General features: G+C 46.0%; 1 protein-coding gene across 1 annotated transcript in view; it reads left to right on the forward strand.

The window, feature by feature from the left end:
- The first annotated feature begins 571 nt into the window (after positions 1-571).
- Positions 572-25,168, forward strand: part of sulf1 (sulfatase 1) — a 62,077-nt gene continuing 37,480 nt past the window's right edge. Inside the window, exons 1-3 of the mRNA XM_086101508.1 lie at positions 572-2,906; positions 2,991-3,091; positions 4,486-4,542. The gene's annotated coding sequence lies outside the window, so the exon portion shown is untranslated. The remainder of the gene's footprint in view (positions 2,907-2,990; positions 3,092-4,485; positions 4,543-25,168) is intronic.

The raw sequence follows: 25,168 nt of genomic DNA on the forward strand, positions 1-25,168 counted from the left end.
AATTCAGTGGAACTCTGAAGCCGCACACTTAGGCGGGGTTGGCAAAATAGTTTTTTCGCATTTTTACCCATTATAAAAATGCGAAACATATGACGTCGAAAAATGTTCGTGCTTCCCTTAATGAGATGTCTGTTGTAGTATCAAGACTGACCTGTGTGGGGCAGCACCGTGCCACAGGGGAATCCATACAGCTGGAAGAAAACAGAAGAAGAAAGCGTCCTAATTTGCTTTTGTTCTATTCGGTGTCACAATGGCAAAGCTTGGTAAATATTGTATGAGAGTTAAGATTCACACTCGATGGCGCACCAGTCAAATTTTCATCGTGTTTCCTTCTTTTCTTTCAGGGTATTTTTTTTTTCTTCTTCTTTAGAAATGTCAACAATCTATTTCATGATCCGGGAATGGATTGTACCGGAGCTAAAAGGTCCCTCTGTGTATTTTAGTTGTCTGTTTTCCTTTTGTTTCCCTCCCTGACAGCTTTCCTTCAAGAGGTCGGAAGTCCCCTTTTCAATGCGGCCCTGCTAAAAGAGGATGTTGCAATGTGTTTGCGTATGCGTGTGTGTGTGTCTAAAGTGAAAAGGGTTGCCAGGGCAGCGAAAAAGCGACTTGTTTGCTCACGTCCCGACCTGCAGAATGGACGAGGGCACAGATGGGGCGGGAGATTTTCTTTTTCTTCTGACCCTCAGCCCCCGTTGTGTGTTCGGGGGAGACATGGAAACCTCGGCGGGAACAGACAGGCATCCGATTGAACGCAGGACGACGTCTGAATAGACGAGCAGTGAAAGTCGGGTAGGGTTGGGATTATTGCCATGAGGTCAGTATAATGCGAGTTGTCTTCAACAGCTTTTTTTTTTTTTTTTTGGGTGCCGGTGAACTCAGTCACCGGCTAATCACGAGTACGGCTATGTGGTAGGTTGATAGAGCAGTAGCGGCTCTGTCCAATACAAATCAGCTGAGTCCAGGCTCCACGCAGCCATAAAACTTCAAAGCGCCCCTGGTTTAAGAAATCATCTGGCTTTGTTCCCCCCCCCCCCTCCATATTTGCTTCCCTCTGCGTCTTCTTGTGGGAACCAAATGCATCCTTGATATTTTCCGATAACATCCAGCGCTCTGCCCGAAAGTGTCCAACACCCTGGTCTACGAACCCCCTAACTCACATGTGTCAAACTCATGGCCCGGGGGCCAGATTTGGCCCGCCACATCATTTGACGTGGTCCGCGAAAGCAGATCAAACATGTCAACTTCCATGATCCTTTCTAAAATATCGACCAAAATTCTAAATTCTCATTTGTAATAAATAAGAGAGATATTCGAAGCATTTTCTTGTTACCAAACCCCGAATGATAGGAACTTAAACAAATCGCTGAATCAACAGTTTTTCTTGACTTCTTTATCTGGTTTTAGTCATAACGGCCCTCCTCGTGAAACGGTGACTAAAATGTGGCCCGCGGCAAAAATGAGTTTGACATCCCTGCCCTAACTGTTAGAAAATGGCCCATTATTTGGAGTCTTTTGAAAAACTTGGAACTCCAAAATCAGCACTTTTCAGGAGATACCCCCAAAAAAACACAAAAAGCTACTTGAATAAATGTAAAACGGTAATCTGATTACTTCTCTCACCCGGTAGTATTTTTGAGAGATGTCTAAAAGTCAAAATATGCCCACAGTTGAGTTGTTGAGCCAGGTGATGAGGTTCAGATTTTGGGGGTGGGGCGGGGGGGGGGGGGACTATGCTATCATCCCACAGTGCAGTTGTGACTTGCTGACAGGTGTAGCACTCCAGAAGGTCAAAGTTCACTAAAGGCTGCCTCAGCGTTACCAGTCTGCAAGCGTTTCTGGACAGAATCCGGCACTTGTGTCGCACTCACTTCGAAGCTAATGTTTGTCAAGATGAAGATCTTGATAACGCAGGAGGCAGAGGCCTCCCCATACAATGCATCTTTGTTTCAAAACGAGCGCCCATCAGCATCCAGTCAAAGCCACTTTGGGAATGGGACTAAGCCAAGATCATTGGAGAGAAGGGGCCGCGGGGTCCTGGGATGGGGGCGGGGCTAGGGCTCGGGAACTCCAGTCACATGTCGCTGTCACCCGCCACTCATCCTGTTTGTCCGTTTTGGAAGACTGATGGCGACACGGATTCAATGGAGTCCATTCAGGCCCAGATCCTGCTACTTGCTTTGGCTTCTTCTAGAAGGAGCCTCATCAGAAATGACGCCATTTCAAGTCAACTCACCATTAACCGTTTTGTCACAAGCCACACGCGAATTGGTTTTTGAGGGGTCAGAATGACAGAATTTTGTTGATGTCAGCACATGATGCCTGGGAATCGACAGCGATGGCCATTTGTGGTCCTTCCATGTGTGTGGAATGAGCAAGCACCAACAAGTGACTGTTTCCCCAACAGCCCCATCTGTTGCAATGCATTGTGGGGCCTCTCAAGTCAGAGATACTTGCATTACGCGGCAGTAGCGGTCCATATCTTCCCTCAGTGCTCCAACACACTTGACTTGACCCCCCCCATTGCCAAGCCCCAAGGGACCCTCTGAGGAGTCTTCATATTCACTGGGAGAAAGTTAGACGGCGCAACTTGCCGCCCGGTCCGCACCGCACCGCCCCTCCTCCTCCGTCGTCTCTTCTTCCTCCTCCAGCTGGCCAGCAGATGGGAAGACCTGTTGGCCAAGGGAGGGAGAAAGGGAATGAGGAAGAAGAGGGCTGAAAGTAAAGGATAGTGAGTGATAAGCACACTTGGTGGCTGATGTGAACTTAGATAGCCCCGACTGTGTGCGTGTACGTGGGCGTGTGCGTGTACGTGCGTGTCTTGTTTACAGGTCCTCGCTGAGTGCAGGAAGCCAGACCGTGCGGGGGAAGGTGATGACGATGTCGGAGGATGGGCATTTTAAGGGGAGGTAAGCATTGTGCTTGCTTGTGTGTGTGTCCAAATGATTCCCCCCGTCCTGCTTTTTATTTACTTTTTTGGAGGCCCTTCACAGAGGAAGCCAGCGGGTGTGTGGAAATCAACAGGGACTCATCCTACTAAGATTCATATAAACACCGGTCCTCACGTCGTCACTTGAGCTTTCTCTGTGCGTTGGTGAGTGAATTGTACACACAGGTGGGAGCAACAGGACAGGAAGTTGAGTCATCGTTTAATCACTTAGTTGACGTATTCTACGGGCTCAATTCTTAGCGAAATGTTGGGCAGGATGATTTTTTTTTCTTTTATCAGTTAATGAGTGTCTATTTTTTGCAATTTTTTAGCAGCTTCCATACTTCCGACTAACAAGAACCGAGAGTCAGTTTTGCCATCGTAGCGATTTGGTCCAGCGAGACCGATTGCTTCTGGACTATTAACTCATTCAGTACCAGCCAATTCTGGACCAAGTCTGAAAAGACGTTTAAAGACGTCTTTGGGAGTAAATGAGTTAACCCTTCTGATAAGTTTGAAAATCGATGAAAAAAAAAAAGAGAATTGGAATTTGGATGACAATTTTGCGGTTAGATCTATAAATTCGTAGCAACCAAACACAGCAGGAGCTTCTGAAACTGAACCGGTCATTTTCCCCAGCGATGACCAGTCGCGACAAAAATATTTCTGTGTTGAATTTTCAGCCTAACCCAAAAACGCGCACTTTATTCCACCAAAATAGGTCATCAAATAAGCTTGTTTTGTGGAAAAATCTCTTCAATCCATTATACCGCGTCATGTTTTTTTTTTCTGCAGTGTTTAATAGTTGTGACCTCACTTGCCTGCTTCATTTAATCTGGCGTATTTTTGTCCTGCGCGTTTGCTTTGACCATCAGGCGATCAACCTCCTCCCTCAGGTGTCCATTTTGTCTTTTATTGCAAGCCGCCTACGCCTGTATAGCGATGCGAATGACAATGACTTGTCATCTGGCTTCCTCTCCTCCATCTCCCTTAGAACCCCTTATGCTATAAAATGCTAATTTTGCCTGTCAATTGTCTTTGGCCGGGACAGTGGAGTGAGCTGACCGTGAGAGAAAGCGGTTGTCCCATGACGTCATGTCTTAACTCAGGGGTGGGCAATTATATTTTGCATAGGGCCACATGAGAACCAGAAAATATTATGGAGGGCCGGATCAAAAGGGTGAACTCAATTCGACATAATATTAATTGGATTTCTTTATTTAAAAAGCAGTATTTTGCATTTTTTGGCACGTTTTTCAGACATTAAGAGTACATTATTCCGTCGTATCGAACGGGATTTACTTGATTTGGCGCTACTGCGGGCTTCCGTATCGTCTCCCCCTTCCTCCCTATGCTCAGCAACTTCAAGTAACTGTGCCACCTGGCGTTGAAATGCCTGTCATTACAAGTCCAAATGAAATGAATGCAGTCGTTGACATCGAACCTTAATTGTGTACCAACCTTCGGCGGGCCAGATTAAAAAGACCAACGGGCCGGATTTGGCCCGCGGGCCGTAGTTTGCCCACCTCTGTCTTAACTGTTCTCTTTCCCCCGTCCAGGCCCTGCGGGAACCTCATACCAGGATAGTCCAGTGGCGGGCTGTACAAGCTGTGCAGGTAAAAGAAACCCGACAAAATGAAGAAAATAGACTGATATGAGAATTTGGGTTGGAATTGTTCTCTTGGTCTGCTTCTGATCATGTTTAGGCCTCGCTGGACCTGACCGTTCACCACTTGTATGTATAGTCAATGTACTGTTGTCTAGCTTTTTATAGTGGTCTGCTCCATATTTGTTCGAAAATGGACCCCAGTATTTAACACGCTTCATTTAGAGGCCTGAATAGCTTGTTGAGTCGACCAGGTGTGTTTGCGCGCTTTCATTCTTTGTACCGACGGATGCCTCTTGTCGGGCTGATTGACCCGCTAAAGTACGGATTCCCCCTGTGGGCCTTCGTCTAAATGTGTTGTTTGTTTTTGGATAGCGCGGAATATATTCCAATGGGTTTTATGTCCCGTCTGAGCGGCGGGTAAGAATGCGCGAAAATAAACTGGCATCCTTTGGGGACTGCCCATAAAGCTAAGTAGCACTATAAGGTGTGATCCCCCCCCCACACTCCACCCCACTCCTGTCTCTCGGGGCGACGGTGTGAATGGTAAATTACGCCGCGTTCACCAGTTGTACTTTGTTGTCCGGTCTTTTACACGCGACTAGGTCGTGTGTCATACTGTCATCGATTGACTGTGCTAAACCCCGCCAGACTGTTTAATTTGACAGAAGTGGCACAAGACTGGAGGTGTAAAACCGCAATTTGCCTCCTTGGTAAAACTGTGAGGCCGTTACGCTCAGCAGAAGACGTACTGAAACTCAAAAGACATCTCTCCAAAAAATAATAACCAGAACCAAAATGTTTTGTGTCACCGCTATCTTGATGATACTTTTGACATCTGGAAACATTTTGTGAAGTGTACTTTGCTCGGTGCGAAAAACTGACATTCCATCGTGAACCGTGTGGAGAGCTGCCACGTAAGGGGTGTGCACGCGCAAGTTTATTTTTCTACCGTGACAACGTGGATTTGAGCCGTTCCGTTTCTTCATGAAGAATGTGAAATCCAGGACACGTTAGCGGTCTTTCGCAATGTCTGCCGCTCAGTATCGTGTTGATTATCACGCTATGGGTGACGGACCATTTTGGTTTTCCCCTCGAACTTTGCCGATAATTACCACGAGAGCCCAAACGCTAACATAACTTTTTATATTTTTTTTACAACTTCATCTTGGTTTCCGGCATTCCTCTCCGTGGTGCAGATTCCTCCCCATTAGCCACATGTTCAACAAAGTTAAAAGACGCTCTCTTGCCTTCAATTGTTGTTTCCAGAACATCTTGAGGGGGGGTGTGTGGAAATGCTTGGTTTCCGCTCGCGAGTTTGTTAGTCCCAGTGGCCTTGCGAGATGCTGCGACGCTATTGTGCTGCGTGTGATTAAACAATGCTTTGAATGTGTTGATGGGCTTTGTACTTTGGCTGGATTTCATTTCCCAGAAATTGATTGGAAATGACTGTGAAAGAAAATAAGGGAGGAGTCAAGGAACACACCACCCCAACAACACTGGGTGAGAAAGTATTTCTTGAGTCTTTCAAGTCATTGACGGTTTGAAGTTGGTCCTGAAGCCAACGGGCCTGTCTGGCCTTTCTCCCCAATCGCACCGGGCAGGTTCCTCGCGAGCGCTTGTCTGGCTTTTCACAGTCAGTTTGGGGAGCGCCCTTGATTTACGAGTCGTTTCCGTCAGAAAACATGCCGTCCGGACAAGCCCCTAACCTCAGTATGATTTGGTGGTGTTTGACTACAGAGGGAGGTGTGATGACAATGGCAACTCGTTAGGACTGAGCAATTTATTCTCCAAACCGCAGTTTAGTCGATTGCGGAGTCACTCAATTCAAACCCCGACCGAGACTGGTTATTGCCGTGGTTTTGCCACAAATCGTTGGGCCAAGTCGTTTTGAAGGTTCGATCTTCAGCTATTAACTCATTCACTCCCAAAGACGTTTTTAAACGTCTTTTCAGACTTGGTCGAGAATTGGCTGGTACTGAATGAGTTCACGGAATGGCTGTCAAGTTGCTTCAGCTCATCATGACGCACAAAGTCCGATTTTTATGGCAGACGCCGGAAGGTGATCTCTGGAAACCGTCGACTTCCAGGTTTCGCCGTGTAGCTCGCGGCGATTGTCGTTATCGTCCAGTTGCCATCCTCCAGCATCTCATTGGGAAACCTCGGAAAAGCGCGAGACCTCCAACTTGGCCCGTCTTACATTTTTATGTCAAACCATCCTTGACACCAGGTGGGTTCAATTTCCATTCCACCTCAAATTTATTGGGCGCTTTAGCTGCGCTCTGTGTACTTGCCACGGGGTCCAAATAAATTCCCGAACAACTTGTAACGCCACACGAGAAAACATTCTGTATTCAGTCAGCTTTTATTGGACATCACAAGCTAAATGCTTGCAGTGATTCACGGCAACATAAAAAGCCTTCACCAGGCGGTGTCGGACCCCACTTGCCGTGGATTACAGACATTTGTTCATCTTGGTCGGCGGGGGGTTACGTCAAATGGGTATCGTTCATATCTTTACAGGCTCAGATTGAAGCTGTGGCCCTCGGGTAAGAGCGTTCCATCATCGCATCTGGTTCTTTTAAGGGGCCTTTTGTCAGAAACAAACGGAACCAAGTACCTGTGCGGAGCTGTTCTGTCGCTCGTTGTTTCCCGCTGCGAAAATATCACCCCTCTCGTTTTGTCACCCCGATGATTCCAGATGTCTGTACCATCTTTTAGCAAAGAGCCATACTGTCATAAAATTTTGGGGGTGGGGGGGGGGGGTGACTGCGCAACAATTGCCAGTTTACATCACGCTCTTAAATTCTCCCATCGCAACCCTTTTTCTGTTCTTCTTCTGCGGCGGCCATAACAGCTGTTTTTCCACTGATGACGGTCTCCGAGTTGAGAATACTTCCCTTGCCCATCTGACATTTGCGGATTTGTAATCTCACCTTTCCATCTCATAATTCCTGTGTTTCTACGGCGGTTCGTGTCGAGCAATTAACTCACTCACTCCCAAAGACGTTTTTAAACGTCTTTTCAGACTTGGTCCAGAATTGGCTGGTACTGAATGAGTTAATAAAAGCAGTCGCTAGTTCAGCGGCGGTTAAAAGAGAACTAGCACACGATTGCTTCTGAAGCGGCGTGAAGGACGGGCGCAAAGACCCGTGGGGGATTTGTAGCTCAGCTCTCCGAAAGCTTTTTGGAGTCGACGGTCTTTGGCTCGCTTCTTGAGTTGGGTTCACCGCGTTGATCCGCCTTTGACCTCCCGTTACAGATGTTTCTTTGAATGCACCTCGACAGCATCCGCAGCCCTCTCGCAACCCGCTGACCGCCATTTCTTGACACTCCACCACTCGCTCGCTCTCATTTAATAAGCGTGGTCACACTGAAAGAATTTCAGAAAGTTGCCAAAGTTACCCCAGTAGCAGAGAGGATTCCATTAAAAAAAAAAAAAAAGGATCCTCCTTCAGGGTTTACAGATCAAGATCAATCTCGACGTCTAAATAAGGTAGAAATGTGCAAAAAAAAAAAAACAAAACAATTTAAAATGGCCCTCTTGTTCCATGGTAGCGGACGTTTATCAGCGGAAATAGTATCCGCGTTCTCATAAATTTCCTGTTGTGCACGATTAATGACTGACAAACAGACATGAATTCGCCTGGAGGAATCCGTGGCAAAAAGGAAAGAGGCCAGTTTTGTTTTTCCTAACAATACCGGCTTTCTCGTTCCCTCGCGTCCTCCCCCTCATACCCCCCCCCCCCCCCCGTTTTTCTCTCTCTCTCTTCCGAACTTAGATATTTCTGTCTTTGGGGGCAAGAGGCAGATAGATCTACTTTTTTTGACATTTTGCCCTTCAGCCGAGGCCCACAGGCCCTTTTCTTTTCAGCTGCAAGCAGAACAAGGTTGCTACTTGTCCCAGAATCTCGGTGCCGTAAATCAACAGACGCGCTAGACTTGGAGTAAGACTTTTTTTTTTTGGGGGTGGGGGTGGGGGGGGGGCGCCGAAATAGAGATGTTGAGTGTGAACTACCGGTGGCTTTGCTTTTGTCAAATGAGTCTGAATGCCATGTGGCTGTTAGTGGAGATCTAAATGTGTGCACGGCGGAGTATCGTTTTCCGATACAAGGAGAAGTCAAGACCAGCTCGAGGAAAGGGTCCCGTCTCATTTTGTCCCGAGATACTACCTTGTCTGCCGCTTTACATTCAACTCTTAAGGCATCTGATCCTCAAGATTTCGGTGTTTGTCAACGTACTGGAGATTGATGATTCATTAACGTCGAAATGCCACAAACTGCTTTTGACTTTGCGATGTCAGATTTCAAAAGGGGCTTAACGATGTGCTTGGGAACATTATCTCCCGCCGCAACGACGTGGCGATAGGGAGGATGAATAATGAGCCGACGGAGGACGCGAACAAGCAGATGGTATTCCGATCTCGTGTGTTTCGGTGAGCTCGTCCGGGCGCTCTGCAGCTGTGAGGTCCGCGCTACTAGCGCGCGCAGCCCCAGAGCTGTCATTTCACAAAAAGGACGGCTGCAGAACAATTCTCATTGGTTCTGATTGTACCGGACTTTGACTCACTTTAAAAAAATAATAATAATAATTTTAACCTGTGACAGGAACCAGCGTTAGCTTGTTCAGACCAAATTATCCCCCGATATAAATTTCAGCTCCTCCAAACTGCTCCCGTTTATTGCCGGTATTTTTGCTTATTTGTTGACAGCTGTCTGGCCCACGAGGAACCGAATACTTTTTTATTTATTTATTTATTTGTCACACATCCACTTAATTGGTGTGCGTTACACTGGAATTCAGGTTGAGGCTTCAGTCTGCATGTGTTTTTTTTTTTTTTTTTTGTGTGAATACTTAAGTAGTGTCCTGAGCAGGCATTGGTGCTCCTGGTCCTCTTGGTTCAGGTTGCACTTTCCCCAGGTGCTTCCTTAATCATCGAGCCCTGATCAAGTCAGCTCCAGCGGCGTCGGGTAACACAAACTAACCCTACCATCAAGTGGACTTTAACAAACCCCTCCCCCTTTTTCTTCCGATAAACCGAGCTCGAACGGGAGCTCTTCGAAATTAAAATGATTATCCCCCCCCCCCCCCCCAAAAAAAAAAACTGCTGACGTGAGCTTTACAGCCTGGGAGATTTCACACAATCGCGGTCAGATGACTCGAGTACCGCCGTGCATAACTCACCGCACAAAGGAAGTTTGGTTGAGAGGACAGGGTTGTCGCGATTTTTCCACGGGAGCTTGTACACCTTCTCATATTTAGACCTCACGATAGCAGAGGGCCGTTTGTCAAAGCCGTGGCAAGAAATGACTCCTCGCGCCAGTGAGTTTGATCCCCAGCGAGATAAGGCCGGGCTTCATGAGATTGGATGACAGCCACACACACGCTCCGCTCCTCGCGAGCGCAGGTCTGGCGCGTGATAAAATACCTCCCATCTCCTCCTTCTTGATGTATAATGTCTCATCTTTTCCATGCTCTTATTGCCTTGCCGCGGATTTTGGTGTTATTGAAGCCTGACTACAGCTGGAACGCTTTTCTCCCCAGCCAAGCTGAAAGGGTGTGAATGTGCGGCTGACCCATAATTTCGCATTCCAACTTTTAAGTGTTTTGAATTAGCCCCTGAAATTGAGAGGATTTTCAATCCGTCTCTGCAACTTGGATGTGTTTCGATTGCATGAGTGGTGGACGACAATACCCTTGTCGGCAATTTGCCAGGGCTAAAACGACCCGGTTCCTTTTCCTCTATGCCAACGGGTGTCAAACTCATTCTAGTCGCGGGCCAATTTGGAAGTTAACGTCTTCCCATGGAGGGCCGTTGTGACAGTGAAACCACAAATTTACTTGTGCACAACAATTTAATAGGTTACTGGTTTTGAAATCAGTCAATTCGATTTAAATAGTTTGTTCAATTATTGTTCACGTGAGGGTAAACAGGGTAACAAAATGATTGCAAAATCTCAACGTTGTTTATTACGCATGACAATTTGACATTTTGGTACAGATCTTAGCTAGTTGACACATGTGATTTGCTTTCGCGAGCCACATAAATTGACCCGGCGGGCCAGATCTGGCCCCCGGGCCTTGAGTCTGACACTATGCTCTATGCCAAGGGGTGTCGAACTAATTTTTGTTGTGGGCCACATTTTAGTTCCCGTTTCCCTTGGAGGGCCGTTGGTCACTGAAACCATATGTCAATAATAACGGTTTCTTCAACTATTGTTTCAGTTACTGTACTGAAGGGTTTGGTTCCGAGAAAATGTTGATAATATTTAATATGAGAATTTTAAATTTCGGTAGACATTTTAGCAAAGCATCATGGAAGTTGACATGTTTGATTTGCTTTCGCGGGCCACATAAAATGATGTGACGGGCCAGATCTGGCCCCCGGGCCTTGAGTTTGACACCGGTGCTGTATTCTATCCCTCCGGACTCTTTATCACAAGTTTTTTGTTGAGTTTTTTCAGCAATGCGCACCTTTCCACAGTCTTATTTCTTTTGCGCAACTCATTTCGAAAGGCTTGTTGAGTAACTTTTCGAGTTACTCGACGAGCGCTTGCGGACACTTTAGCTCGTCAACATGTGTTTTCTTTTTTCCCCGCTGACCTCAACGGATACGGGTAATGTAGATGAACCCAATGTTCATGTAGAGAAGGCCTTTCTAGCATCAGTAGCGTTCTGGACTCTGAAACGGCCTTTGAAGTAGCCTCTGGGTCTTTTTTCTGCTTGACAGATCAGAGCGTCTTGGCGGGAATCTTAAAGGGGAAGTGCCCCCCCCCCCCCCCCCCCGCTGCCCCCAGGTAAACGCTGACTCACAACTAAGCCCGGACGATTTGAAAGGTAATACAGCAACTGCTGAGGTAGGGGCCATCTGGACAATTTGCCTACTTGAAAGGGACTGCGGGCTTCGCTTGTTGTCTTGCGGGACTCGGGCATGCGTGGCAAGAATGAAGCCTGTTTCAAATTACTTTGGAATCGGGGCCGATTGCAGGGTTCCTGTTTGAATTCTGTAAAATTGCGCCGTGGACTCATTTGAGTTCGAACGGGATTCAGCAGTCTCGAAATCATTTCCCAGTTAGGTTTTCTTCGTCGCTCTGTATCGTTGCAATCAATTTTCTCGTATAGTTGACTTGTGGAGTTGGAATTCGTTGACCGGGGCCATCCGGGCGTGTCTGACCAATCCCCACTCCTTGAGTCGGAATGCAGCGTGCTGAAATTCTCATTTGGTGTGTGTGTGTGTGTGTGTGTTAAGCATCCTCCTTTGCACCTGGGGAGTTACTTCTACCCCAAGAGAACAGTAGGTATTGAAGGATGAGACACGGCCAATTTAGCTGCCAGATGAGTGAGATGTAGTTTTTTTTTCAACCCAAGGAAAATTCTTCTTTTCCCAGAACACCCAAGAAAAAAAAAAAAAGGCAAGGAGGAGAGCGTTTTTCAAAGCACTCTCGTTCCATTTTCCCGCTTGCGCCCCGAAGGTTTGACACACAAATACTGCGGCTTTGTGCAAAAATGACAGAAAGCTGTTTGTCCACAGCTGATGCGATGTTAGCGCGTCTGCCTCCTGTCGGGAAGGGCGTTAGGTGAGGGAGAGGGATGACGTGGTAGGACTTGCAAAGTAGCATCGCCATGTTTGGGTTTAGGCCAGTGGTAGTAATCAAAATTGGCATTAAAAAAATAAAAATAAAAAATATTACCGTTTACTCTTTTGTGGCCCACCTGTTTCAACTTAAAGATTGTGCCATCGTACGATTAAACCAAAGGATTTCAAAAAAATGTAAAAAAAATATTTTCGCAGCGGGATCTGCAGCTGGTTTCGTGTGAAACCTTCAATCGAAAAACGCAGTTGATTGAAATATTTGCCCCCGAATGAGATGAAATGGAAATAACGGATATTGTTCCAAAACAATCCTTTTGTTCTCTGTACATGAGTTTCAGATGATTGTCAAAAACAGGGCCCATCAAGCTATTAGCGTGGAATTTAGGTGGTTTTGTACGTTTTTGTCTATTATGGGGTGTTAATCCAATATATTTTTTGAACACAGTACGCACACAAAAATGCAACAACAAAAGAAAAACAATTCAGTAAATGCTGGCTTAACTATTTTTTGTTTAGAACGGCATGCCTCATATTCATGATTTGATTATTATTTTTTTTTAACTTTGGGGCTTGGCGCAGGAAAAAGAGCCTCATGAAATTATTTATTTGAAACGGTGGTGTTGGATCCCGTTCAAATGGAGACCGTCTTGACGTTCAATCATCCAAATGTCAGACAATAATTTCCGCCACCGCCGCTCACGCTGTCCGTTATTTCGATGCAAGCGGCCGTTGCCCTTTTATTTTTTGTTTCTTCACAAAATGGCGGCAAGCCAACTTCAGGGACGCCTTCTTGAGTTATTTTGCGTGCCTTGATAAATACGTCTACCGAATGTCCCGCTGGGGTTGGCGGTGATCTATTTTTTTCCCCTTTTTTGGTGCGATGTTCTGTGGGATCACGTCCAAGACACTTCCACTTTTCTTTCCCCAACTAAATCATTTCTTTTATTTATTTTAAACTATAGCATGCCCATCAATGTCAATATCCTGCAACGATTTGATTGGGCCATGATTTTTAACCATTACAACAGAATCTGTCCCATTCTCGGCTCACCATCTGTACCTCGGGGGTGGGGGGGGGGGGGGTGTGCATCGGTGATAGATTGGAGTATCTTTGCTGGAACAAGAACTTTGTGTTTGCCTTTGGGCTTTGCTTCACACAGAACCAAGAGCTGATATCCGATAACCTTCTCCTATCCAGTGGACAGCCAGAGCAAACTTGCCAGTAATGATCGGTATGTGTCTGGGAGCTGAGAGTTCCTGCTGGGGAAAAAAGAGAAAAAAAAAGCATTCTGATCTTCTTTTCAAAAGGTTTGCTTCCCGCCACCTAGTGAGAAAACACAACGCTAATTATATGTTCGTGATTGGATGCAGCATCTATCTGAAGCGAATCTTCTGCTGACACGGAGGGGGGTGTCGCGGTCTTAATAGGTCAATATGTTTTGCATTGAGTCTGAACACGTTTGGGCCCCTCGGGATGTTATCTGACTTCAGGATTTTTGGCGTACCGGTTTTGCCTCACACGTTGGGATCCGCAGCTGGTGTGCGGAAGCAGTGTGTTTTTCATTCGGGCATCTTTGACAATCATAAAGTAATCGCTTGGCATGGTTTTTATTTTATTTTTTCGAGATAGTATTGAGCATCACTCAAAGGGGCGTTAGCGTGTCGACCTCACAGTGCAGAGGTCTTGGGTTCAATCCCGGCTCCGGCCGCCCTGTGTGGAGTTTGCATGTTCTCCCCGGGCCTGCGTGGGTTTTCTCCGGGTACTCCGGTTACCTCCCACATTCCAAAAACATGCATGGCAGGCTGATTGAACACCCCCCCCCCCCCGCCCCCGGCTCTCTCTTTTGTTTTGCTGGGGTCCTCTTTACCATGGCTCCATGTCTACCCTGGTGTCCTACCTGCCAACCACACCCCCATTTTGCCGCTTGCCCAGGTATCGCACCCACTGGTGTCAACAATCTTCCAGCCCGCCCTGGTTCGTCAATCCTCTCTAAGTTTACGCTTTCCCTCTACCCATCGGAGTCGAACCAAATGTCGGTTCTTTACTGCCACTTGGACATTTGCACCTCCTGTTAATGGAAAAAATGGCAGGGGTGGAGTGTACTGACCCCTTCTGCGCAGCACGTGCATCTCGTCCGGACATGTGTTTTTGTTGTCGTCACGGCAACCGCGGCCTGCTTCGATTTGAATGCGCATACATTTTATTTTAGCGCGCAGCCTCCGCGTCAAAGCGGGACGATGCAACGCATGCCGCATGGGAAAGAGCCGCGCTTTGGAATGCGTCTTGGTGTCTTGTAGCTTCATCACCAGATGAAGGGAACTGCTGATAAACTTGACCGCCACTGAAGGAGATTGCGGCATACCTGACTCACGCGTTTCCCCTCCCGTTTCCTATCGAAGTGTCATGCCCGTCTAATCCCCGACCTCTCTGACTTTCTCAAAGCCCGGTCAACGGTCCTCTGACCTTTCCCCCCTTGACTCCTCCGGACAACACCCAATACATTCAGGGTAAGGCTATCTGGGAGGAAGAGCGTGATATTTTAGACCACAGCCCCTTCCGATGAGGCTTTTCATGAAATGCCGGTTCTTTCCGCAAAGCCACTTTTTCCCCGTTGCGTCCCATATTTGTACTTTGTGAACTGTGTGGCTATCCTAGCTAACTTTGGCTAGTCACCTGTCAATCACAAGGCACATCTAGACAATTAACTCATTCAGTACCAGCCAATTCTGGACCAAGTCTGAAAAGACGTTTAAAAACGTCTTTGGGAGTGAATGAGTTCAGCATTCTCGCGTTCAGACCTCTGAACTACCGATTCGGTCGGTTGTGTTTTCCCCAGACACTCCGGAGCTCAAATCGGAACGTAGAACGTCTCGACTGCGAGGCAGACATGCTAATCGCCATTCTCATCGCGAAAAATGCTATTTTTGTCTCTTTTCGTCATAATCTCGATTGGAGTTTAACCACAGCTGTGTGCGCCAAGGTGGTCTCAGCCTTACTACCCGGAAGGCTCCAGAGATGAGCGTTCCCAAAGCGACCTGGTCTAAGCCGCCGCCCACGTTATTTATGAGCCTGTTTTCGATTCAGTTCAGCGTGCCGTTTTTTTCAGTCCACCTTCAGCTCAAGTAGCGCATAAGTAATGTGTGGCGAGGGCTCCATAAAGCATTCGGCGTGCTCTTGTCTCGGTGTGTCTGCGATTGAGTTGAAAAGACGTTATTTAATCTTTTTGTCAGGAAATGAAATTTGAAAGTTCCGAATCCAGTTCCCTCGCAGGACTGTTGAGTTCATTACGAGCAACTCCACTCATGCCCAGTCATTTATGACTTCCCTCGTGGAACAGTTGTGGCTTTGAGTTAGTTTTTAAAGTCGGTGATATTTGCTGAGATTTATGTGAACAATTTCGTGTGGAAAAAGAGAGCTGGATGTTGTGACGTCACCTCTCTCCCACTCCCACTTCTTTTTTTCTCCGGCTCGGAAGCCACGAAAGTTCTTCGGCCGTTCCATTACGGACGTTCCCGGGATCCTTTGGCCATCTGGGACCCGCACAAGAACAGGATATGAAGCATCGGGAAACTAAGAAGTCTTTTTTTTTTTCGGATATGAAGGCTCCCGAAATGAAACTCGAGATCCTCCGCCCAGCCGCGCTTTTCACCTGGCCAACACAAACCGGGGTGGATGTTTTGTTTAATTTCTATCCCTACCCCAGTCGCGCCTTTTTTTTGGTGACTGCCTTCCTTCCTGTAAACATCATTGACGTGCACTTTATCAAAACGAGTGCAGCCATTCAGTTTTATGTGACAGCGTGTTGGCGTCGCCGCGTAGCTTTCGCTCGACAAATCTATACAGCGTGTGAAAATTGATCCGTTTGCCATCCCATCTGTACAAATACATCGACTCTTTTCGCAATTCAACTTTTCACCCCCGTCAAAAGTGTCCGCGGGAAAGAAATGTAAGCAATGCTCATTTTTTTTTGACACTGCGGGGAAATTTATGACGACGCCCATCGATGGAATCGCGTATCGGCCTGCCGGCGTGATTTAATGACTTCATCCCGAGCGGCTTGCCGGCAGGTTTACTCAAGCGCGATCCAGGCAGTTGTGAAGTTCTAATTACACTCAATATCTGTACGAATGACACGGCACTCATTTGTCGCAACGCAAAACCCCGTGTGGCCTCACAAAACAATATAGCATAAAACCGGTTACCATTCTTGTGATAATGATGATAAAAAAATTATAAATACAGTCAAACCTCGGTTTTCGAACGTCTCTGTTCTCGACCAAATCGGTTTTCGACCAAAAATTTTGAGTTTTTTATGCCTCGGATGACGACCGAATTTCGGTTCTCGAACAAACTGAGCGCACTTGAATGCGTCACTTGACTCCTCTCGCCTTCCTTACACGAGGAAGTGACGCTTCCTCGTTTAGCGTTACGTTGTGAACAGACGTGTTCAATAAAGTTTTTTTTTTTAACTCATTCAGTACCAGCCAATTCTGGACCAAGTCTGAAAAGACGTTTAAAAACGTCTTTGGGAGTGAATGAGTTAAAAGAACGTGGTTTCGGTTTTTGAACAAATCGGTTTTCAAACAGCCTTCTGGAATGGATTATGGTCGAAAACCGAGGTATTACTGTATGTTGCTTTTTTGAGGGTGTGGGGGGGGGGGGTGACAAGACAACAAGGTGCAAATGTCCAACTCCCAATTGCGCTATTTATTTGTCCATCATTGTTTTCTACTGCTTGTCTTTGTGGCTCTTCGATGAGACTCTTTCGGCTTGATTTGAGTATCTCGTATCGCGGTTTATTTTGGCTTTGATGATGTTCCTGTTTGTAAATCTCATCGTCAGAATCCCCTCGTGGGATATGCGATTGGAAAGTTGTGTGCGCCAAACACCCGACCCCAGTTTTTAATTTTTTTTATTTTTCTTTCGTCTTCGTCATTGCGGCCCATAAAGGACGATAAGCTCTTACTCACAGGATATTTGAATTCCTTGACAAATGATTTTTCGCCACGGTCCCCTCTGTCCTCCCCAATTGATTTCTTCCAACATGGCCGTCCTGAAAAGAGAGAAAAATATGATGGCAGTAGATTTTATCATGCTTTTTTTTTTTTGGGCTGGTGGTGGTCTCTCCTTGTTGTTTTTCAGAACCACGCCGAGTAGACAAGAAAGACCTCACCAGCATTGCATATTCATGCCCGTGTACACACAAACTCGCTCACGCTGTGAAAAGCAAGCTTGGCTCTCGCAAAAAGCGTGCTGTCCTGGACTGGAGATGTTGACTGCCAGCCAAGCAAGACGGCTAACAAAGTGATGCACAGGAGGCCTTAAGCTTTTTTTTTTTTTTTTTGTGCGTATGTGTGTGTGTGTGTGTGTGTGTGTGCTTGTGTGTGTCCTGCACCGTGACAGCTGAACAGGACACGCACGCACAAGAAAAGTCCTTTTAGTTTTCCCCCTTTCTCCGCTCGTCCTTTTGTCGCCTTCTCTTTTTCTGACTCGGCCGCTGTCGGACAGTTGATTCCATTCCTGCGTATGAAAGGAAATGATGTGCTTAATTGGATTATTGGGGGTTTTCTTCGAATGAGTGCTCACCCACATTGCCATGCAACTGAGTTTTTTTTTCTTTTCGGGAGCCTCTTCACAGCATTTTATCAGCCTGCGCCTTTTTTGTGTAGCAGCCATACAAAAGGGGAGATTTGCATCCGCCGTGCGCTTTGATACAAATGACACAATATGGATGATTTGATGATATTCGCGATTTGATGATATTAGCGCTAGCATCTTTGCTACTGCATTAGCGTAGGTTAGTACACATTCCGACTCGCCGATAAATTTGCCTTATAGTAAACTCCCGTTTATTAACTCATTCACTCCCAAAGACGTTTTTAAACGTCTTTTCAGACTTGGTCCAGAATTGGCTGGTACTGAATGAGTTAACTGTTTCTTTATCATGACTTATTCTATTTTTTTCTCTCGCTCTAATCTATCGTTAGCCATTTGCTAAAAAAAAAAAAAAATCTCCCTTTGTTCAAGAGATTTATTCTTATGCTGCTGTACTGTATGTTGACACAGCGTACATTCTATTCATGGTCATTGTACGAAATGTAATCAAAGCCGTCATAAAAGATCGAAATGTCTGGCATATTTGTGGTTTAAGGCCTATCGTGTCTTACACCGAGACATCATAAAGCAATGAAGCCGATATGACGCAGAAGAGGAGAGCAGCTGTGGCTACTTGGCCCGGGTTGATAGACCGCAAAGGTATCCTCAACTCAAGCCAGCATCACAGGAATTTGCACCTGTTTCAGAAACCTTTTTTTATTTTTTTTTAGGGGGCAGAATAGTTCTTACCTTGGACTTGAATCTAATCCGCTTGAACTTTTTTTTTTTTCCCCTCAGGGAAACGAATGGTGGTTATAGATTTTCACTGGATGCCACTGACACACATACACACAAGACAGCATTTTTCTGTCTGGTCAAGGTCTGGGAAGTGCTCCATTGCCTCGGTCCTTGCGGCAAGTCCGGCACGTTGGCAGTCGCCGCCTTGCTCGTCAGTGGCTTCTCCGGATGAGCGTGTCCAATCCGCGGTGGTGGCAGGTTGTCCGGGAGAGGATGTATGAATTCCAGCGTCTATTTATTTCTTTAAGTCGAGTTGCAGTGATCAAAAAGACGAGCAAAAATCAGCGTTAAAAGATGTTGCCAGACGAATATTGGCCGAGGTCTTTGCGGTGCAGTGTTTCTAGACCACCAGTACCACGACTTTGCCGTTCGCGCTCTTTTAAGAGCGCATCTGTTTCTTTGCCTCTTCCAGGACTGTCCTTTTTGATCCGGTGCTCTAAAACGTGGCCAAAATCGTGAAACGCGACGACCGCAGATTACATGTTAGTTCTGCTTTGGCTTGGCTGTCGTTTTCTTTTCTGATTGCATTTAGTCGGGGGGTATCACAATGGTTTTTGTGGCCTTCAGGGTTCTTCATTAACCATTTTTTTTTTGGGTCTGATGGATCACTCCCGCTACAAAGTCACCATGAAGCAATCTGATCCTGTCCTTGTCTTTGCCTCATCGAGCTGTCCTTATCATGGCCGGGGGCCAGAAATAAAGCCTCTGCGGAGATAAATGAATGGCCTCTGTACCTGGCGCAAATCCTTATTCCACTCGGCAAATCTGCGGGATTATTTTGGACGTTGCTCGAGTGCTTGAGCCCCTTCCTTCCCAGGAGAAGCTTTTCACCTTCTCACCCACACGGGATTTAGCCCAGTCGGAATTCCACAAATCCGTAATTCTGTGAAGATGGATTGTAGACAGGAAGTCGCTGGAGGTTACGACAACAATTACCACTCCTTTGAACTGAATACAGAATTGAAAAAAGGAAACAAACACTCACGGAGGAGATTGTTTGGCTGCCCGGGAGACTGACCGGAGTCTTTGGTGCTATATAAATTATTTGCTAACGCTGTGTTTGCAAGTGTTGATTGGTGTCCTGATAACACGGTTAATTATCTTCCCCCGTTTTTCCACTCTCAGTTACGCGTTGTGCTAGGCTAGCTTGTTTTTGTAAATTCAACAAAAGTGGCGTTTTGTGAAGCTGCAGTCAAAGCGCTCCCTCAAGCCATTCCTTGAGTACCAATTCCGATGTCTGTATGTGATTTACACTTCCCCCGCCATCTTCTCACCGGACCCTATGAGAGTTACGTATATCTCTCTGGCTTATCTTCGGCATCTTAGTGGTTTGCAGCATTGGTTCCCAGCCGTTTTAGTGTGAACCCGGAGGCGGTCCGGTATTGTTTGTCATCCTGTGAATGAGCAGGTCAGGGACAAGGATGGGTTTCTGGTGTTATCAGTTCTCAGGTTCTCTCCGATCCGTTTAAAGGGTCTAATCCTGTTTTCAAGATCAGTCCCTCTGGGTGGTCTGTCACAAGTGCGGGAGTGGACCGACTTTGACATTGCAGCGGGACCCCCGGTTTCAGGTTTTCCCTGAAGAGGTGAAAATCTGTGATGTAGAAACCAATCAAAAAAGTTGTTTCAAATAGTTTTACCCCTCTCACATACTCGAAACATTGAAATGTATTACTTTTTACAGTCGTCTGTGACCGGGCAGAGGCCAAAGGAGAAGAACGTTACAGGTTGGACAAGGAGTCCATAGTTCCCTGAAGGATTCTGCTATTTTGATTTCGGGAAAACCGGATTTGGTTCGAGAATGCAGAATCGTAAAGTCCATGGCTTTAATTTGGAATCAAAAAGCAGTTAAATGGACACGGAGTAACTGATAGCTTCCAGTTTGAAGTGTGTCTCTTCAAACATCAATTCATTCAAGAGCACCTCCATTTTGGCTCCCTTCCATCGGTAAGCCTCCTGTTTTGACACATGGTGCAGTTCTACATGGCACAGTGGGATCTTGCCCTGCTTTCGCTCCATCTTATTTCCTTGACCTCGGTCGCCCCGCCGTGCCTACTGTATTCATGTCTCCCGTCTGTCTTGCCTTTCCCATATTTATCGCTTGTCCCATTCATGACTAACTGTGCGTGTCCCCCCTCCCCGGTCTCCCGCTGTTTCCTGCTTTGCCTATACCTCATCTGTGCTTGGCTGGCAGGAACTCGACATGACATCTATTCGGCCCTCTGCGTTGTCAAGGGGGTTCTAGATACCAGCAAGCCTTTTTACCTTTTTAAAAATTATTTTTTACTTTACATAGAGATCCCGCAAAAGGATCAGTAGGAGCAATTTGGAGTGTTCAATCAGCCTGCCATGCATGTTTTTGGAATGTGGGAGGAAACCGGAGTACCCGGAGAAAACCCACGCAGGCCCGGGGAGAACATGCAAACGCCACACAGTGAGGCCGAAGCCGGGATTGAACCCACAACCTCTGCAATGTGAGGTCGACGGGCACTGGCCCAGCGGGCTGCTGGGGTTTTATACCTAAATCCGAAGCCAGGAAATTTGAGAATTTGACTTCAACCGCATCCCGCATCCCAACCCCACCGCCGACCCCTTTTAAATGTCATTGTCCCGGGAAAAAAGCTGTCTTTAACAGGCAGTGTGAAATAGCTTTACTGCTTCCAGCACAACAGGGACAGAACAAGCAACAGAGGTCTGAAATTAAATTACAATCGCAGCTTTTTCACACCCCGGTCCCGCCTTTGCACGATTACAACTCGCCATCCGTCATTCGAACTGAGATTCTACTTCAACAAGCCAGTAAATTCGCATCACAAAGCCGGAGAAAGGTGTGTGAGGTGAGGGTTAGCTTGACGCTAATTGCTAATCAAGTGGGTTTGAGTGTCTCATTTTCCAGTCAAGTAATTTCCAGAGGAATTTTTAACTCGGTTTTGTTCATATAGCCGCACGGCTGAGAGAGTACAAAAATGGTTGCCGCGCTAGCTTAAATTGTTTCTACTATCGATTAATCAACTTCGACTCGACTTTCGTCATCCACTCATCGGATGTCTTTTCCTTTTCATACACAGGCAATAGTGGTAAAATGTGCCTTATGGCAACTTTGGTAGACACCGTTTGACTTTGCGTTCCAGGAGCTGCTTGCATCCACCCCCCCCCCCCCCCCCCCCCCCCGATCTATCCCCAAGCAGACGCCGTTCCGCCTCTACGACACCCCCATTGAGGTCACTGAGTCTTAGAGAAAAGGGCTAGTGAAGCGAGTACTACCCACCCAAGCGCAGACACTGGCCTCTCTCTGCACCTGCAGGCCCGGCGGAGAGCATCCACTCGATGCTAGCATGAGTCCGATCAGAACGGAGTTAATGTAACTGGAGTCCACTTTATCGAACCTCCTTTTAAAACGCATCTTCAAACTTATTTTTAGTCTTTGGCTTTTGACTCTGCACGAGACTTGATTCTTATTTTTCCAGTTTTTGTGCTTTTTCATTGTCCTTGTCATCAATTTGTTTTAGTGTTTTGTTGTGGCCTGACTTCTTTTTGCTCCGCGTCAGGCGCTTTGTATGCAGCTGCGGTTGTTTTAAAGTGCTCTATAAATACAGCTGAGTTGATTTGAGATACTCGGCCATTGTTACAGAGTAAAGGAACGTTTAGGCGCGATACCAAAGGCCTTCTGTCTCCTCTTTCCGGCATTCTAGTGGGTCTGTTAACCCTTTCTGTCCTCGTGGATTTATGATGTTTACAGATGTGCTCAGCTCCTGGAGCAACAGCCTAGATCTTTCCCAGCACTCCAACGGGGGCAGCCATATTTAATCCAGTAAAGAGCGCAGGGATTTGGCGGGCCCCCCTGGCCCTCGCCCGAAGGCGCTTTGGAAACCCCTCGGCCGTGAGAATGGAAGGAGGGAGGGTGTGAGGAGCCCATGTAGAAGGTTGGGGTTGGGGTGACCCCCCCCCCACTCCCGCCCCCATGCCCCACTCTCCATCCCCTTTTGTGAATTTAGTTAATCTAATTTGAGTCCCTCACAACACCAATTCTCTCTCTTTCTCTCCTGGGCTCTTCCTCGCCCGCCCCTCAAGTGACGTTGAATGATGAAGCCGATACATTCATCAAGCGCATGAATGGGTTTTATATATGTGAGGAAACGACCTAAAAGTGGGGGTCATCTTGGACTTGGGGCTGTGATATTAAAAAATAGTACAGTGGTTCTATTAATGTCACACCTTTACATCCGTTTTTTTTTTTTGTCCCACACAAAGTGAAAAGTGAAAATATTTGCATCTGGAATTCGTTCTTGCACTATTGCAAGAGCGTATCAGTTAAGAAAGTCATGAAATCTATCAAGTGAACATTAAATAAATGAAGCTATGCATGGATGCAATTAGTTCTCAATTTATTCAATAGCTTCACGATTGTCATGAGATTTCAAAATGTGATCAGGCAAAGGCCAATTGAATTGTTCCACTTGTTGGTTGGTCGTGGCAACTAAATAGTGATTTTTTTTTAAAAATAAGTTCAACATGTCATATTTCAAAATATAGTTAAATGATTTCATTATTTCCCATTTGATTTCATTGGCAATGAAATTAGCTCACATTTTAATTCATTAAAAATGATCTGATCAACATCCATTTTATTATATTTAATTATATATATTCTGAAAGGACGTTTATGTGTAGATTTTTTTTAATCGGTGGACAATTGAACATTTAAATTGCTTCATGACCTATTTCACATTTCACTTAACTTATTTAATTATCTGTTGAACAGCCATTTTGTCGTGTTATTTGATCAAGTGTATTGGGAAATAAAAATGACTGTTTAAATATAAAATGTTATTCGCATTTTATTAAAATATTTTCAATTAATTAGTCATTTAATTAGCCGTTTATTTGGCAATTTGTCACTTTCACATCCTGTTTATTTGCTCTGAACAGGCGTTGACGTACCATTGTTAAATAGTTTCCACATCATAATTGGATTATATTTTGAAATGTAGTTAATTGGGACATGTTCATTCGTAATTAATTCACTTTTCAATCACTATCGATTGAATATAATATATAATTGAATTATCAATGTGATTGCCATTTTGAGGGCGGGGGCGGGGGGGGGGGGTGTCAGCCGAATTTTTGCGGATGTTAATAGGGGTTTGTGCCGCTTCACAGCCATGCATTAAATGTGTTTTGAGCTCATTTGTGTTTCACAAAGGCCTTCTGACACTGCCTACAGGATGCAAATAGTGTGCTGCTAAGAACCCCCCGGCCCCTTTTTTTTTTACACACACACACACCCTGCCACCCTTTTGCCATTTTGCACCTCTGATTAACTCACCGTGATGTCGTCGGATATCAAGTGGGTATTAACTCATTAGGGCCGTCGCCTTTGAAGTCGCTGCCGGGCATCATCTGGGTCTCGTAATCCTTTTTTAATGGCCCAGCGAGTGGGACAGTGGTTCAACAAAATGATTCATTTGACAGTCTCTCACACCTAATGCACCTTTCTTTTGTGTGTGTGCATGGATGAGTGGAAAATTGGCTGTTCATTTCGGAAACTAGTCATTGTTGAGGTGTCGGGTCGAGCAAGGCCTTCGCTGCTGACTTCCATTTGCAACCTCAATTCCAATATTAGTTCCATGAAATTGGATTTAATTATTCCCAAAGTCTATTCTTGTCATTTTGTAGCATTGTTAAAAAAAGAAAATTAAAAATACATGGGATCCAGACTTGGGGGGGGGGGGGGGGGTAATTGCATAATAAGTCCCACACAGTCCAAATATTGAGGAAAAATATGGCTATTTAATTATTTCTCAAATCTTATTCCGCCACCTCCATGATTTGATTTGTTTGTCAGAGCAAAATGTCAAGGCGAGCAAAAACACATCTGCAGCAATCTGGGCACATTTTTTTTGCCAAGTTGGACTCCCGGGCGTATTGAGGTGTCATTTTTGGTTAATGTTATCGGTTTCTATCAATGCGATGTGGTGGTGGTATAAAAAGAGGTGACAAAGTATCAAATGCACCCCCGGCCGCTGCTGTTGACACTCCGCGTTTACAAGATGAGATATCAGTCAGTTTCCTCCATCCTCTTGTTCCTTGAGCTCTGTAATGTCAGTGTGTCCCCTCACCCCCTCCTCCCATTATTTAACTGGAGGCAATAAGGTGATGAGGAGCAGGAATGCAGTCGTGGAACTGTAAGGATTTATCGCACGGAGGTGTGAGGTTCCGCCACCGCGCTCCCAACTTCACTGTGTGCAGATGTAACAGTTTAGTGCCAGCAGCATTCCCACCATGGGGCCAATGCACTGTTTTACGGCTTTGCGGTTTGATTAGGCAAGACCGCAAACTGAGGGGCTATTGACGCTAGACCCACCCCCATCCCGCACCCCCCCCCCCTTTTTTTTTTCCCTCCAAACAGTGTCCCGCTGGCCTTTCAATTGTCATTTCAGTCCAAAAAAAAGATGCCATTTACACAAGGCTGGGACCGCCACGGAGAAATCAAGAGTTTTAGCGGTCAACAAAGCAACCGGGACGCTAACAGAATACCGGAAAGCGCATGATTTCCAATCGCGTTGTTTGTGAACAAATTAAAGACGGGTCTGATTGAAGCATTATTTTACGACACTCTGGCTTTTGAGTTAATATACAGAGTAAAAGAAA

The sequence above is a fragment of the Hippocampus guttulatus genome, chromosome 21 (genome assembly GCF_054856545.1).
Source record: "Hippocampus guttulatus isolate MCC_2025c chromosome 21, RoL_Hgut_1.0, whole genome shotgun sequence".
Classification (NCBI taxonomy): Eukaryota; Metazoa; Chordata; class Actinopteri; order Syngnathiformes; family Syngnathidae; genus Hippocampus; species Hippocampus guttulatus.